The 13,633-nt window shown below is 60.1% G+C and overlaps 8 non-coding genes across 8 annotated transcripts; 5 read left to right on the top strand and 3 right to left on the bottom strand.

The window, feature by feature from the left end:
• Window positions 1–298: 298 nt before the first annotated feature.
• On the top strand, window positions 299–370 carry TRNAG-UCC (transfer RNA glycine (anticodon UCC)). The gene has a single exon. It is a non-coding gene; the product is annotated as a tRNA-Gly (tRNA).
• Window positions 371–656: 286 nt separating this feature from the next.
• TRNAE-CUC (transfer RNA glutamic acid (anticodon CUC)) lies at window positions 657–728 on the top strand. Its single transcript has one exon. It is a non-coding gene; the product is annotated as a tRNA-Glu (tRNA).
• Window positions 729–5,080: 4,352 nt separating this feature from the next.
• TRNAG-GCC (transfer RNA glycine (anticodon GCC)) lies at window positions 5,081–5,151 on the bottom strand. Its single transcript has one exon. It is a non-coding gene; the product is annotated as a tRNA-Gly (tRNA).
• A 1,123-nt stretch (window positions 5,152–6,274) lies between these two features.
• On the bottom strand, window positions 6,275–6,357 carry TRNAL-CAG (transfer RNA leucine (anticodon CAG)). The gene has a single exon. It is a non-coding gene; the product is annotated as a tRNA-Leu (tRNA).
• A 572-nt stretch (window positions 6,358–6,929) lies between these two features.
• Window positions 6,930–7,001, top strand: TRNAD-GUC (transfer RNA aspartic acid (anticodon GUC)). Its single transcript has one exon. It is a non-coding gene; the product is annotated as a tRNA-Asp (tRNA).
• An 833-nt stretch (window positions 7,002–7,834) lies between these two features.
• On the top strand, window positions 7,835–7,906 carry TRNAG-UCC (transfer RNA glycine (anticodon UCC)). Its single transcript has one exon. It is a non-coding gene; the product is annotated as a tRNA-Gly (tRNA).
• Window positions 7,907–8,192: 286 nt separating this feature from the next.
• Window positions 8,193–8,264, top strand: TRNAE-CUC (transfer RNA glutamic acid (anticodon CUC)). Its single transcript has one exon. It is a non-coding gene; the product is annotated as a tRNA-Glu (tRNA).
• Window positions 8,265–12,616: 4,352 nt separating this feature from the next.
• On the bottom strand, window positions 12,617–12,687 carry TRNAG-GCC (transfer RNA glycine (anticodon GCC)). Its single transcript has one exon. It is a non-coding gene; the product is annotated as a tRNA-Gly (tRNA).
• Window positions 12,688–13,633: the final 946 nt, after the last annotated feature.

Here is a 13,633-nt window from a genome sequence, read left to right on the forward strand (position 1 = left end):
GCTTCGTGGGGCTGGCGCGGGTGGGGCGCCGGGGGGCCTTGGTGGCGTCTGTGACGTCACAGAGCTGCCGGCCGGCGTGGCGTCGGGGCAGGGCTGCTCCAAGCGGCGGCGGCGGCGGCTGAGGAGGAGGAGGAGGACGAGGAAGAGAAAGGGGAGCAGAAGGAGGAAGAGAAGGAGGAGGAGTCGGAAGAGAAGGAGTCGGAGGAGGAGGAGGAGGAGGAGGGGGAGGAGGAAGCGGCGACGAGAGTGCGCTCGGGCGAGCCCGGTGCCGGCGTCTCGGGGCGGCCCGGGCTGTGCAGCGTTGGTGGTATAGTGGTGAGCATAGCTGCCTTCCAAGCAGTTGACCCGGGTTCGATTCCCGGCCAACGCAGCGGACTGACCTTTTGCCGCGCTCCGCGGGCGGCCGGCCGGCCGGCCGGCCGGGGGCCTGTGAGGGAGAGCTGGGAGCAGGGAGCTCGGCGGCCCTAGCGGCTCTTCTTGTGTGTGCGAGAAGCAGGCGCGCAGTGTTCTGAGGGTGCTGCGAGCAGGAAGGACGGGAGGACACGTGGATTGCCAGGGGCGGCGCGTGGCTGGACTTGGAAAGGCCGGGTCTTGGCGCCAAGGTGGCGCCGAGCGGCTGCTATGGGTCGAGCAGGAGCCGTGGTAGAGCCCGACGCTCCCTGGTGGTCTAGTGGTTAGGATTCGGCGCTCTCACCGCCGCGGCCCGGGTTCGATTCCCGGTCAGGGAAGCCTTTCTTCTTCCTCTCTACCTGACACCGTCCACATCCCACTTTTAGGCCACGCTTGCTCCGCGGCCTCGGCGTCGCGCCCTGCCCGACAACAGCCGCCCGGTGCCCTGCACCTGCAGCCCAAGCCCTGCCAGGCAACGTCCACCCTCCCTGCCCGGCCAGACCTTTTGGCCGCACTGGCGCGCGCCCACTCGAGGCCTTCGACGTCCCGTGTCTTCGTTTTCACACGCTTGCCTCAGCCCCAAACACGAATGGCCGGGGCGGCGCCTCTCCCCGCCGAGGCTGTGTCCACGAGCAAACGCCCCCGCCGGTGTTTGGACTCTCCAGCAGCACTGCTTCTCCCCCACGGCGACAGCGGCGGCGGCACCGACGGCGCTGTCACACGCGGTGCCTTCTGACAGCGCCGGATCCCCTGTGGAAAGGAGCACCGGTGGGCAGACGGGTGCTTCGCAACACCGCAGCAGGTTTCCTGAACGCCCTTGCCGGTGCCTTGGGGGTGGCTGACAGTGTGGGATGAAGGTGTTTGTGGCCGTGGTCGGTGGCCACCCCACGCGGGCTAGGGAACGGAGCAGAACGAGCCCATGGAGAGAGGGCGGCGGTGGGCCGCGTGCTGGGAGGTGCGAGGAAGGACCTGGGGTGTCTGGCTGGAGCACGGGCAGGAGCGAGAGGTGTTGGGCTGGCGGGGACCTGGCCCGGGAGAGCGGCTGGCCGCTCAGGCAGGGGCTCAGCAGAAGCTTGGTGTGGTGGTGGTACCCGGCCCGGCACGTGTGTGCGGGTGGGTCAGATCAGGGGGCGGAGTGGGCCTGGAGTAGGGTGAGTCTGAGGAGCGCTGGCAGAAGTGAGACTTCCGGGCAGGACATTTGACAGTCGGGCCTGGGATACAAGGGGCAGGTGGCGGGGAGAGGGGTCCGAGCCTCCAGGCTGGGGGGAAGGGCGGGGTGTGTGAGTGGGCTGTGGGGCGTGGAAGATGGTGGGAGAGGACCCCTTCGCGGTGGGGTGGCGGGTGAGCGCCCCAGACTGGTGTGCTGTGCGGCAAGGTGGTCAGGCCAAGCAATGGGTTGTTACTGGGGGCGGTGGGTAGGAGGCGGGCAAGAGAACAACAGAAACGGAGTGCACCACAGGGGCTAGGTGGGGGTCCGAATCGGGTGGGGGCATTCTACTGCCCCAGAGACACACATCACCTCTCATCGGGAGAAACCATCCAGCCTCAGGTGTGTGTGGCGGCGGGGGTGGGGGGAGGAGGGGTTGAGGTTGAAAGAGGCCAAGGGAGAAGTCCCGTCTGATCCAGCAATCCCACTCCTGGGTACGTACCCGGAAATGGCGAAACAAGAGTTCAGAAAGGCCCAGGCACCTCCATGTTCACAGCGGCACTATTTGCACTAGCCAAGACACGGAAAAAAACCCAAGTGCCCGTCAACGGGTGGCCAGTACAAGAAGAGGTCGTATCTATGTAGTACGAGCTATCACTCAGCCATCAATAAAAAAGAATGAACTATTGCCATTTGCTGCCACAAGACTGCTCCCCGAGAATATTACGCTTCGTGAAGTATGTCCGACAGAGAAACACAAAGATACGTGGAATCTCAAAAGTACTACCACTGAATCTATGTGTGAAACAGAAACAGGCTCACAGACCTGGAAAACGCAGTGATGGTTACCCGAGGGAGAAAGGAGGGGTGGAGGGATAAATTAGGAGCTCGATGAACCGATACACAGTACTTCATATAAAGGAGATAAGCAACAAGGATTTACAGAATAACACAGGGAATGATATTCAATATCCTGCAATAACCTATACTGGAAATCAATCTGAAACAATATTAGACATGGAAAACAGTATCCCCTTTGCTGTACACCTGAAACTAACTCCATGTGGTTACTCAACTCTTCTTCCTAAACCACAAGTACTAATCCTTAAAAGTAAGTAAGTAAATAAATAAATATATAAATAAATAAATAGGAGGAACTGAGCCATCAGATGATCCAGCAATCCCCGTCGTGGGTACACAGCCGCCAAAGAGAAAAACTGTTGTTTGGAGAGATCCACGCACCCCCGTGTTTGTAGCTGCGCTACGTGCCACAGCCAAGACACAGAAAAAACCCATGTGCCCATCAGCAGTCGGCTGACAGAAAAGGATGTGGTATATATGTACTGGGGAGTATTACTCAGCCATTTCAGAAAATGAAATATTGCCATTTGCCACACTAAGGATGGTCCTAGAGATTATTACACTTGGTGAAGTAAGTCTGACAGAGAAGCACAAAGATACGTGGAATCTAAAACGTAATAGAAAAGAATGTATGTGCAAAAGAGAAACAGACTCCCAGACAGAGAAAACACACTGATGGTTACCCAAGGAGAAAGGGAGGGGTGGAGACATAAATTAGGAGCTGCGATGAACAGATACACCGTACTTCATATAAAAGACATAAGCAGGGGGCTTCCCTGGTGGCGCAGTGGTTGAGAGTCCGCCTGCCGATGCAGGGGACACGGGTTCGTGCCCCGGTCCGGGAAGATCCCACATGCCGCGGAGCGGCTGGGCCCGTGAGCCATGGCCGCTGAGCCTGCGCGTCCGGAGCCTGTGCTCCGCAACGGGAGAGGCCACAGCAGTGAGAGGCCCGCGTACTATAGAAAAAAAAAAAAAAAAAAACATAAGCAACAAGGATTTACAGTATAACACAGGGAATGATATTCAATATCGTGTAGTAAGCTATCATGGAAAGCAATCTGAAACATTATTAGACATGGAAAACAGAATCCGCTTTGCTGTGCACCTGAAACTAACTCAATATCATTAATCAACTTTTCTTCCAAAATTACAGCTAGTAGTTCTTATTAGTAAGTAAGTAAATGAATAAATATTAAATGCATAAATAAAAGCAACACACTAAAGAAATACGTGAAATACGAGCTCTCATATGATCCAGCAATCCCCATCGTGGGTACACATCAGCAGAGGAGAGAAACTGTCATTTGAAGAGATCCATGCACCCCCATGTTCACAGCAGCACTACGGGCCACAGCCAAGACATGGACAAAACCCAAGTGCCCATCAACCGATGGCTGGCACGGGAAGACGTGATATATATGTACCGTGGAATATTACTCAGCCATACAAAAGAGTGAGATACTGCCATTTGCACCAAGAAGGAGGGACCTAGAGTATATTACACTTAGCGACGTAAGTCAGGCAGAGAAGCACAAAGATACGGGGACTCTAAAGCGTACTACAAACGAACGTATGTGCCAAAGAGAGACAGACACACAGACATAGAAAACACACTGTTCGTTACCCAAGGGGAAAGTGTAGGGCAGGGGAAATTCCGGAGCTGTGATTAACAGAGAGGAAATACTATACATAAAGCACACAAGCAACAAGGATTTACCGTACAGCACAGGGAACTGTATTCATGTGTCGTGATAACGTATAACGGAAAATAACCTGGAAAAGGACATATAACTGAATCACTTTGCTGTACACCTGAAAGTAACACAATGTTTAAACCAACCATACTGCTACGAAAAGGAGAAGACGACGAAGGGGAAAACAAGAGGGCAACGGGACAGAGGCAAGGGCAGGATCCTTGACAACGTAGGATTTGGAAAGGATCGGGGGGAAAAGTGGCGAGATAGGAGGGGGGAGGGGGGTGTTTGTGGGAATAGGCAGGAGGCTGAGGTGGTGGTGCTGGGGGTGCTGTCCCGAGGGCTGATGCTGTTGGTGGGAGCAGAGGTTCAGGGGAGGGGGTGGTGTTTGTCGTGCTGATGGTGCTGGTGGCAGTAGCGGTGGAGGAGCGGGCCGGTGTTGGAAACGTGTTTCTGTTGAGGGTCAAAACGTGAATCTAGAGTGTAGTCTGCGATGATAGTGTGGACTTCTTTGGAACTCCTCGTGCAAGTGAGCGCTTTTGGGACTCTCTAGGAAACTGGGATGTATCGCTCCCAGAGGTGGCGACTTGCTTGCTGCTGGTTGTGCAAAGATAGTATAATTTTCGGAGTGGGGGCAGAGTGAGGCAGAGAGCTTGGACACGTGGCGAAAGGTGAAGAGGTTGGGCTGTGCGGGTGCCAGTGTGGGGTGTTCCTTACGGTGACAAGCGGGACACAAGCGGGGTCGGGGTCAGGAAGAGAACAAGGACAAGGAAGGGTCTGGGCGAAAGAGTGGCTCAGCCCGCGAGGTGTCAGGTCCTGGAGGCCTGGCTCCCGGGTGTGTGTGGGGTGGGGGCGTCTGCGTGGGAAGGACAGGGGCCGGGAAGGTACGGTGGTGAGCGAGCTGTTGCAGGACGGGTGCCTTGAGTGTGGCAGCTGGGAAACCCAGCTCCGCTTTGGGGCTGCGGGCACCAAAAGGGGACGCTGCGTCTGCATGGGCCGGGAATCGAACCCGGGCCTCCCGCGTGGCAGGCGAGAATTCTACCACTGAACCACCCATGCACCGATGGCCGCCGGCGCCCGCCGCTGCCCCAGCGGCGCTCGCCGCCAACCGCCGGACCCTGGTCACTGCTCGCCGCGTGGGCATGGGCTCCATTTGAGCAGGAGGCCGACGGGCCACCTGAATGAGAGGCTCCAGGCACTCTGGCGACCCCAGGGCGCGAGGCGGTCGGAAGCACCGAAGGATGGAGGGACGCAGGCGGGCTCGGCCCGTCCTGCGCTTTCTCTGCCGTCCACGGGCTCGGCCCGTCCTGCGCTTTCTCTGCCGTCCACGGAGCCGATTGACTGTCGGTGTCGCCAGGCGAAGCCAGGAGGCGAACCGGCCTGGCCCGCGCCCGAATCCCGGTCAGGGCAGGCGAGGCGTGGCCGGTGCGGCTGAGCACCGACGTTCCTCTCAGCCGCCGCCCGGCTCCGACGCAGCCAGGCAGGCAGGCAGGTGTGGTCCGGCCAGGGTCCCAAGGCGAAAAAGCACCGAGGGCACGCACCACAAGGCAGTCAGGACGCTGTCGGCGGCCACCTCGCTGTGGCTGTGGAGGGAATGGAATGGGCAGGCAGGCCGTTGGGTCTGGCGGGAAGGACAGGATGTTGGAAAGAGGGAGAGCTGCTGCTGGCGGAAGTGGAAGGAAGGCTGTGAGAACGAGTCCGCTGTTCACCAGGCAGAAGTCGGAGGGCGGGCGAGGCGTGGAGGGCTTTCCACACGCGGCCGTTCTGCGTGTGGCGGTGGTGGGGGCGGGGTGGGGCGGGGGAGAGGCCGTGGGTGGGAGGGGCGAAGGCAGGCAGGCAGGCAGGCAGGCAGGCAGGAAGACCAGCAGCAGCAGCCGCCAGCAGGTGAGGAAAGATGTGCTGCGAAGGACTGAAGGGCTTCCCGGTGTGGGTGCAGGTAGGAGGGGGCGTAGGAGCTGGCGGGGAGGGCGTTTTTCCGGAAAGCCCGTGGCCGGAGGGTTCGTAGCGGGCCGTTTCTGCCAGGCCCGCGGCCGTGGCTGAGAAGGCCCCGCGTCTGAGAGGCGTGGATGTCCGGGCCGCAGTTTGGAGAGGCGGCAAGAGTGCAAGGCGCGAACGGACTGGAAGGCAGTAAAGCGCTGCCATAGGGCCGGGTGCGTTTGTCGGGCGGGCCAAAAGGCTGGCTTGTCAGGAGTGGGATTCGAACCCACGCCTCCAGGGGAGACTGCGACCTGAACGCAGCGCCTTAGACCGCTCGGCCATCCTGACGGCGGGCCTGGGCGTGCGCGTGGCCGTTCGGCTGGCTGGGACCCGACGCGACGCGCAGCCCGGTGCCCTTGGCGGGACGCGGTGCTCCGCGCCAGGCGCGCGGCCGTGTGGGGGAGCGACGGAGCGGGCGCGCGGCGGCCGACGGGGAGCAAGGCCAGACGACGCGCCTGGCTCCGCCGCGGTGGCGTCCTCGCCCAGCCCTGGCCCCGGACGGAGCCGGGCCGCGTCTTGCCAGCCCCTGCCGCCGGCCCCCACCCGCGCCTCTCCTCGCCGGCCATGGCCAGGCGCGCGCCCACCCCCTCCTCGCAGCCTTGCTTTCGGTCTCGGGCCCCCTCCTCCCGGCGCGATCCCCTCGTCGGAGGCAATAGGCAGCGCGCACTCGGAGCTTTCAGCGCCACTCGGGTCCGGGTCCCTGTCGGGTCGGGGGCTGCTGCTTTGGAGGACGCGGTTGGTGTGGCGTTGGGTCGGCTCGGGCACGTGCCGGGCGCCCGTGGTGGGCAGGGGGCCGGAGGGCAGGGGGAGGCGTCGGCAGTCAGCCCGAGAGCGTCCGGGCGCGGGGGCGGTGGCCGCCGTCCTCGTTAGTATAGTGGTGAGTATCCCCGCCTGTCACGCGGGAGACCGGGGTTCGATTCCCCGACGGGGAGGCAACACGCCCCCTTTTGGTGGCTGGCGCCGCTCTCTGTCCCGCCGCCTATCTCCCAAGGACCCTGCTTGTCCGCCCTGTGCCCTCCGTCCTCCAGCGAGGCGCAGGGCCCCAGCGCGTGCCCAGCCTGCCCACCCTCGACCCCCTCCAGCCCTTCCTCGTCGCCGGGCACTCAGTCGCCACGGCCGAGCGACGGCCTCCTCTGGACACCACAAGCTCTCGATGACGTTGCGGCCCGCCCAAAGTGGCTGTCTCCGTGGGCTCCTTGCGTCGCGACGCAAGGCTGCGCAGCTATGCACAGCTGCATAGGTGCCCAGCTGCCGGGACGGGTGGGAGGCGGATGAGTGCCGTCCCCTGTCGGTGCGGGAAGTGGCCTGGCCAGGCGCCGGGTGGAGAAGGGCTTTGGCGAGCCGGGGTGCTGGAAGATGCGTGCGCCGGGGGCGGGGGCGGGCCGCGGCGTGGAGCCGAGGGACCTGGAGCAGCAAGGCAGCGAGAGCGCCACCCTGAGGCGATCGGGCGGGTGGTCTAGGGCAGCTTCGTGGGGCTGGCGCGGGTGGGGCGCCGGGGGGCCTTGGTGGCGTCTGTGACGTCACAGAGCTGCCGGCCGGCGTGGCGTCGGGGCAGGGCTGCTCCAAGCGGCGGCGGCGGCGGCGGCTGAGGAGGAGGAGGAGGACGAGGAAGAGAAAGGGGAGCAGAAGGAGGAAGAGAAGGAGGAGGAGTCGGAAGAGAAGGAGTCGGAGGAGGAGGAGGAGGAGGAGGGGGAGGAGGAAGCGGCGACGAGAGTGCGCTCGGGCGAGCCCGGTGCCGGCGTCTCGGGGCGGCCCGGGCTGTGCAGCGTTGGTGGTATAGTGGTGAGCATAGCTGCCTTCCAAGCAGTTGACCCGGGTTCGATTCCCGGCCAACGCAGCGGACTGACCTTTTGCCGCGCTCCGCGGGCGGCCGGCCGGCCGGCCAGCCGGGGGCCTGTGAGGGAGAGCTGGGAGCAGGGAGCTCGGCGGCCCTAGCGGCTCTTCTTGTGTGTGCGAGAAGCAGGCGCGCAGTGTTCTGAGGGTGCTGCGAGCAGGAAGGACGGGAGGACACGTGGATTGCCAGGGGCGGCGCGTGGCTGGACTTGGAAAGGCCGGGTCTTGGCGCCAAGGTGGCGCCGAGCGGCTGCTATGGGTCGAGCAGGAGCCGTGGTAGAGCCCGACGCTCCCTGGTGGTCTAGTGGTTAGGATTCGGCGCTCTCACCGCCGCGGCCCGGGTTCGATTCCCGGTCAGGGAAGCCTTTCTTCTTCCTCTCTACCTGACACCGTCCACATCCCACTTTTAGGCCACGCTTGCTCCGCGGCCTCGGCGTCGCGCCCTGCCCGACAACAGCCGCCCGGTGCCCTGCACCTGCAGCCCAAGCCCTGCCAGGCAACGTCCACCCTCCCTGCCCGGCCAGACCTTTTGGCCGCACTGGCGCGCGCCCACTCGAGGCCTTCGACGTCCCGTGTCTTCGTTTTCACACGCTTGCCTCAGCCCCAAACACGAATGGCCGGGGCGGCGCCTCTCCCCGCCGAGGCTGTGTCCACGAGCAAACGCCCCCGCCGGTGTTTGGACTCTCCAGCAGCACTGCTTCTCCCCCACGGCGACAGCGGCGGCGGCACCGACGGCGCTGTCACACGCGGTGCCTTCTGACAGCGCCGGATCCCCTGTGGAAAGGAGCACCGGTGGGCAGACGGGTGCTTCGCAACACCGCAGCAGGTTTCCTGAACGCCCTTGCCGGTGCCTTGGGGGTGGCTGACAGTGTGGGATGAAGGTGTTTGTGGCCGTGGTCGGTGGCCACCCCACGCGGGCTAGGGAACGGAGCAGAACGAGCCCATGGAGAGAGGGCGGCGGTGGGCCGCGTGCTGGGAGGTGCGAGGAAGGACCTGGGGTGTCTGGCTGGAGCACGGGCAGGAGCGAGAGGTGTTGGGCTGGCGGGGACCTGGCCCGGGAGAGCGGCTGGCCGCTCAGGCAGGGGCTCAGCAGAAGCTTGGTGTGGTGGTGGTACCCGGCCCGGCACGTGTGTGCGGGTGGGTCAGATCAGGGGGCGGAGTGGGCCTGGAGTAGGGTGAGTCTGAGGAGCGCTGGCAGAAGTGAGACTTCCGGGCAGGACATTTGACAGTCGGGCCTGGGATACAAGGGGCAGGTGGCAGGGAGAGGGGTCCGAGCCTCCAGGCTGGGGGGAAGGGCGGGGTGTGTGAGTGGGCTGTGGGGCGTGGAAGATGGTGGGAGAGGACCCCTTCGCGGTGGGGTGGCGGGTGAGCGCCCCAGACTGGTGTGCTGTGCGGCAAGGTGGTCAGGCCAAGCAATGGGTTGTTACTGGGGGCGGTGGGTAGGAGGCGGGCAAGAGAACAACAGAAACGGAGTGCACCACAGGGGCTAGGTGGGGGTCCGAATCGGGTGGGGGCATTCTACTGCCCCAGAGACACACATCACCTCTCATCGGGAGAAACCATCCAGCCTCAGGTGTGTGTGGCGGCGGGGGTGGGGGGAGGAGGGGTTGAGGTTGAAAGAGGCCAAGGGAGAAGTCCCGTCTGATCCAGCAATCCCACTCCTGGGTACGTACCCGGAAATGGCGAAACAAGAGTTCAGAAAGGCCCAGGCACCTCCATGTTCACAGCGGCACTATTTGCACTAGCCAAGACACGGAAAAAAACCCAAGTGCCCGTCAACGGGTGGCCAGTACAAGAAGAGGTCGTATCTATGTAGTACGAGCTATCACTCAGCCATCAATAAAAAAGAATGAACTATTGCCATTTGCTGCCACAAGACTGCTCCCCGAGAATATTACGCTTCGTGAAGTATGTCCGACAGAGAAACACAAAGATACGTGGAATCTCAAAAGTACTACCACTGAATCTATGTGCGAAACAGAAACAGGCTCACAGACCTGGAAAACGCAGTGATGGTTACCCGAGGGAGAAAGGAGGGGTGGAGGGATAAATTAGGAGCTCGATGAACCGATACACAGTACTTCATATAAAGGAGATAAGCAACAAGGATTTACAGAATAACACAGGGAATGATATTCAATATCCTGCAATAACCTATACTGGAAATCAATCTGAAACAATATTAGACATGGAAAACAGTATCCCCTTTGCTGTACACCTGAAACTAACTCCATGTGGTTACTCAACTCTTCTTCCTAAACCACAAGTACTAATCCTTAAAAGTAAGTAAGTAAATAAATAAATATATAAATAAATAAATAGGAGGAACTGAGCCATCAGATGATCCAGCAATCCCCGTCGTGGGTACACAGCCGCCAAAGAGAAAAACTGTTGTTTGGAGAGATCCACGCACCCCCGTGTTTGTAGCTGCGCTACGTGCCACAGCCAAGACACAGAAAAAACCCATGTGCCCATCAGCAGTCGGCTGAGAGAAAAGGATGTGGTATATATGTACTGGGGAGTATTACTCAGCCATTTCAGAAAATGAAATATTGCCATTTGCCACACTAAGGATGGTCCTAGAGATTATTACACTTGGTGAAGTAAGTCTGACAGAGAAGCACAAAGATACGTGGAATCTAAAACGTAATAGAAAAGAATGTATGTGCAAAAGAGAAACAGACTCCCAGACAGAGAAAACACACTGATGGTTACCCAAGGAGAAAGGGAGGGGTGGAGACATAAATTAGGAGCTGCGATGAACAGATACACCGTACTTCATATAAAAGACATAAGCAGGGGGCTTCCCTGGTGGCGCAGTGGTTGAGAGTCCGCCTGCCGATGCAGGGGACACGGGTTCGTGCCCCGGTCCGGGAAGATCCCACATGCCGCGGAGCGGCTGGGCCCGTGAGCCATGGCCGCTGAGCCTGCGCGTCCGGAGCCTGTGCTCCGCAACGGGAGAGGCCACAGCAGTGAGAGGCCCGCGTACTATAGAAAAAAAAAAAAAAACAAACATAAGCAACAAGGATTTACAGTATAACACAGGGAATGATATTCAATATCGTGTAGTAAGCTATCATGGAAAGCAATCTGAAACATTATTAGACATGGAAAACAGAATCCGCTTTGCTGTGCACCTGAAACTAACTCAATATCATTAATCAACTTTTCTTCCAAAATTACAGCTAGTAGTTCTTATTAGTAAGTAAGTAAATGAATAAATATTAAATGCATAAATAAAAGCAACACACTAAAGAAATATGTGAAATACGAGCTCTCATATGATCCAGCAATCCCCATCGTGGGTACACATCAGCAGAGGAGAGAAACTGTCATTTGAAGAGATCCATGCACCCCCATGTTCACAGCAGCACTACGGGCCACAGCCAAGACATGGACAAAACCCAAGTGCCCATCAACCGATGGCTGGCACGGGAAGACGTGATATATATGTACCGTGGAATATTACTCAGCCATACAAAAGAGTGAGATACTGCCATTTGCACCAAGAAGGAGGGACCTAGAGTATATTACACTTAGCGACGTAAGTCAGGCAGAGAAGCACAAAGATACGGGGACTCTAAAGCGTACTACAAACGAACGTATGTGCCAAAGAGAGACAGACACACAGACATAGAAAACACACTGTTCGTTACCCAAGGGGAAAGTGTAGGGCAGGGGAAATTCCGGAGCTGTGATTAACAGAGAGGAAATACTATACATAAAGCACACAAGCAACAAGGATTTACCGTACAGCACAGGGAACTGTATTCATGTGTCGTGATAACGTATAACGGAAAATAACCTGGAAAAGGACATATAACTGAATCACTTTGCTGTACACCTGAAAGTAACACAATGTTTAAACCAACCATACTGCTACGAAAAGGAGAAGACAACGAAGGGGAAAACAAGAGGGCAACGGGACAGAGGCAAGGGCAGGATCCTTGACAACGTAGGATTTGGAAAGGATCGGGGGGAAAAGTGGCGAGATAGGAGGGGGGAGGGGGGTGTTTGTGGGAATAGGCAGGAGGCTGAGGTGGTGGTGCTGGGGGTGCTGTCCCGAGGGCTGATGCTGTTGGTGGGAGCAGAGGTTCAGGGGAGGGGGTGGTGTTTGTCGTGCTGATGGTGCTGGTGGCAGTAGCGGTGGAGGAGCGGGCCGGTGTTGGAAACGTGTTTCTGTTGAGGGTCAAAACGTGAATCTAGAGTGTAGTCTGCGATGATAGTGTGGACTTCTTTGGAACTCCTCGTGCAAGTGAGCGCTTTTGGGACTCTCTAGGAAACTGGGATGTATCGCTCCCAGAGGTGGCGACTTGCTTGCTGCTGGTTGTGCAAAGATAGTATAATTTTCGGAGTGGGGGCAGAGTGAGGCAGAGAGCTTGGACACGTGGCGAAAGGTGAAGAGGTTGGGCTGTGCGGGTGCCAGTGTGGGGTATTCCTTACGGTGACAAGCGGGACACAAGCGGGGTCGGGGTCAGGAAGAGAACAAGGACAAGGAAGGGTCTGGGCGAAAGAGTGGCTCAGCCCGCGAGGTGTCAGGTCCTGGAGGCCTGGCTCCCGGGTGTGTGTGGGGTGGGGGCGTCTGCGTGGGAAGGACAGGGGCCGGGAAGGTACGGTGGTGAGCGAGCTGTTGCAGGACGGGTGCCTTGAGTGTGGCAGCTGGGAAACCCAGCTCCGCTTTGGGGCTGCGGGCACCAAAAGGGGACGCTGCGTCTGCATGGGCCGGGAATCGAACCCGGGCCTCCCGCGTGGCAGGCGAGAATTCTACCACTGAACCACCCATGCACCGATGGCCGCCGGCGCCCGCCGCTGCCCCAGCGGCGCTCGCCGCCAACCGCCGGACCCTGGTCACTGCTCGCCGCGTGGGCATGGGCTCCATTTGAGCAGGAGGCCGACGGGCCACCTGAATGAGAGGCTCCAGGCACTCTGGCGACCCCAGGGCGCGAGGCGGTCGGAAGCACCGAAGGATGGAGGGACGCAGGCGGGCTCGGCCCGTCCTGCGCTTTCTCTGCCGTCCACGGGCTCGGCCCGTCCTGCGCTTTCTCTGCCGTCCACGGAGCCGATTGACTGTCGGTGTCGCCAGGCGAAGCCAGGAGGCGAACCGGCCTGGCCCGCGCCCGAATCCCGGTCAGGGCAGGCGAGGCGTGGCCGGTGCGGCTGAGCACCGACGTTCCTCTCAGCCGCCGCCCGGCTCCGACGCAGCCAGGCAGGCAGGCAGGTGTGGTCCGGCCAGGGTCCCAAGGCGAAAAAGCACCGAGGGCACGCACCACAAGGCAGTCAGGACGCTGTCGGCGGCCACCTCGCTGTGGCTGTGGAGGGAATGGAATGGGCAGGCAGGCCGTTGGGTCTGGCGGGAAGGACAGGATGTTGGAAAGAGGGAGAGCTGCTGCTGGCGGAAGTGGAAGGAAGGCTGTGAGAACGAGTCCGCTGTTCACCAGGCAGAAGTCGGAGGGCGGGCGAGGCGTGGAGGGCTTTCCACACGCGGCCGTTCTGCGTGTGGCGGTGGTGGGGGCGGGGTGGGGCGGGGGAGAGGCCGTGGGTGGGAGGGGCGAAGGCAGGCAGGCAGGCAGGCAGGCAGGCAGGCAGGAAGACCAGCAGCAGCAGCCGCCAGCAGGTGAGGAAAGATGTGCTGCGAAGGACTGAAGGGCTTCCCGGTGTGGGTGCAGGTAGGAGGGGGCGTAGGAGCTGGCGGGGAGGGCGTTTTTCCGGAAAGCCCGTGGCCGGAGGGTTC

This window comes from Globicephala melas, chromosome 1 (assembly GCF_963455315.2).
Source record: "Globicephala melas chromosome 1, mGloMel1.2, whole genome shotgun sequence".
NCBI classification, from domain to species: domain Eukaryota; kingdom Metazoa; phylum Chordata; class Mammalia; order Artiodactyla; family Delphinidae; genus Globicephala; species Globicephala melas.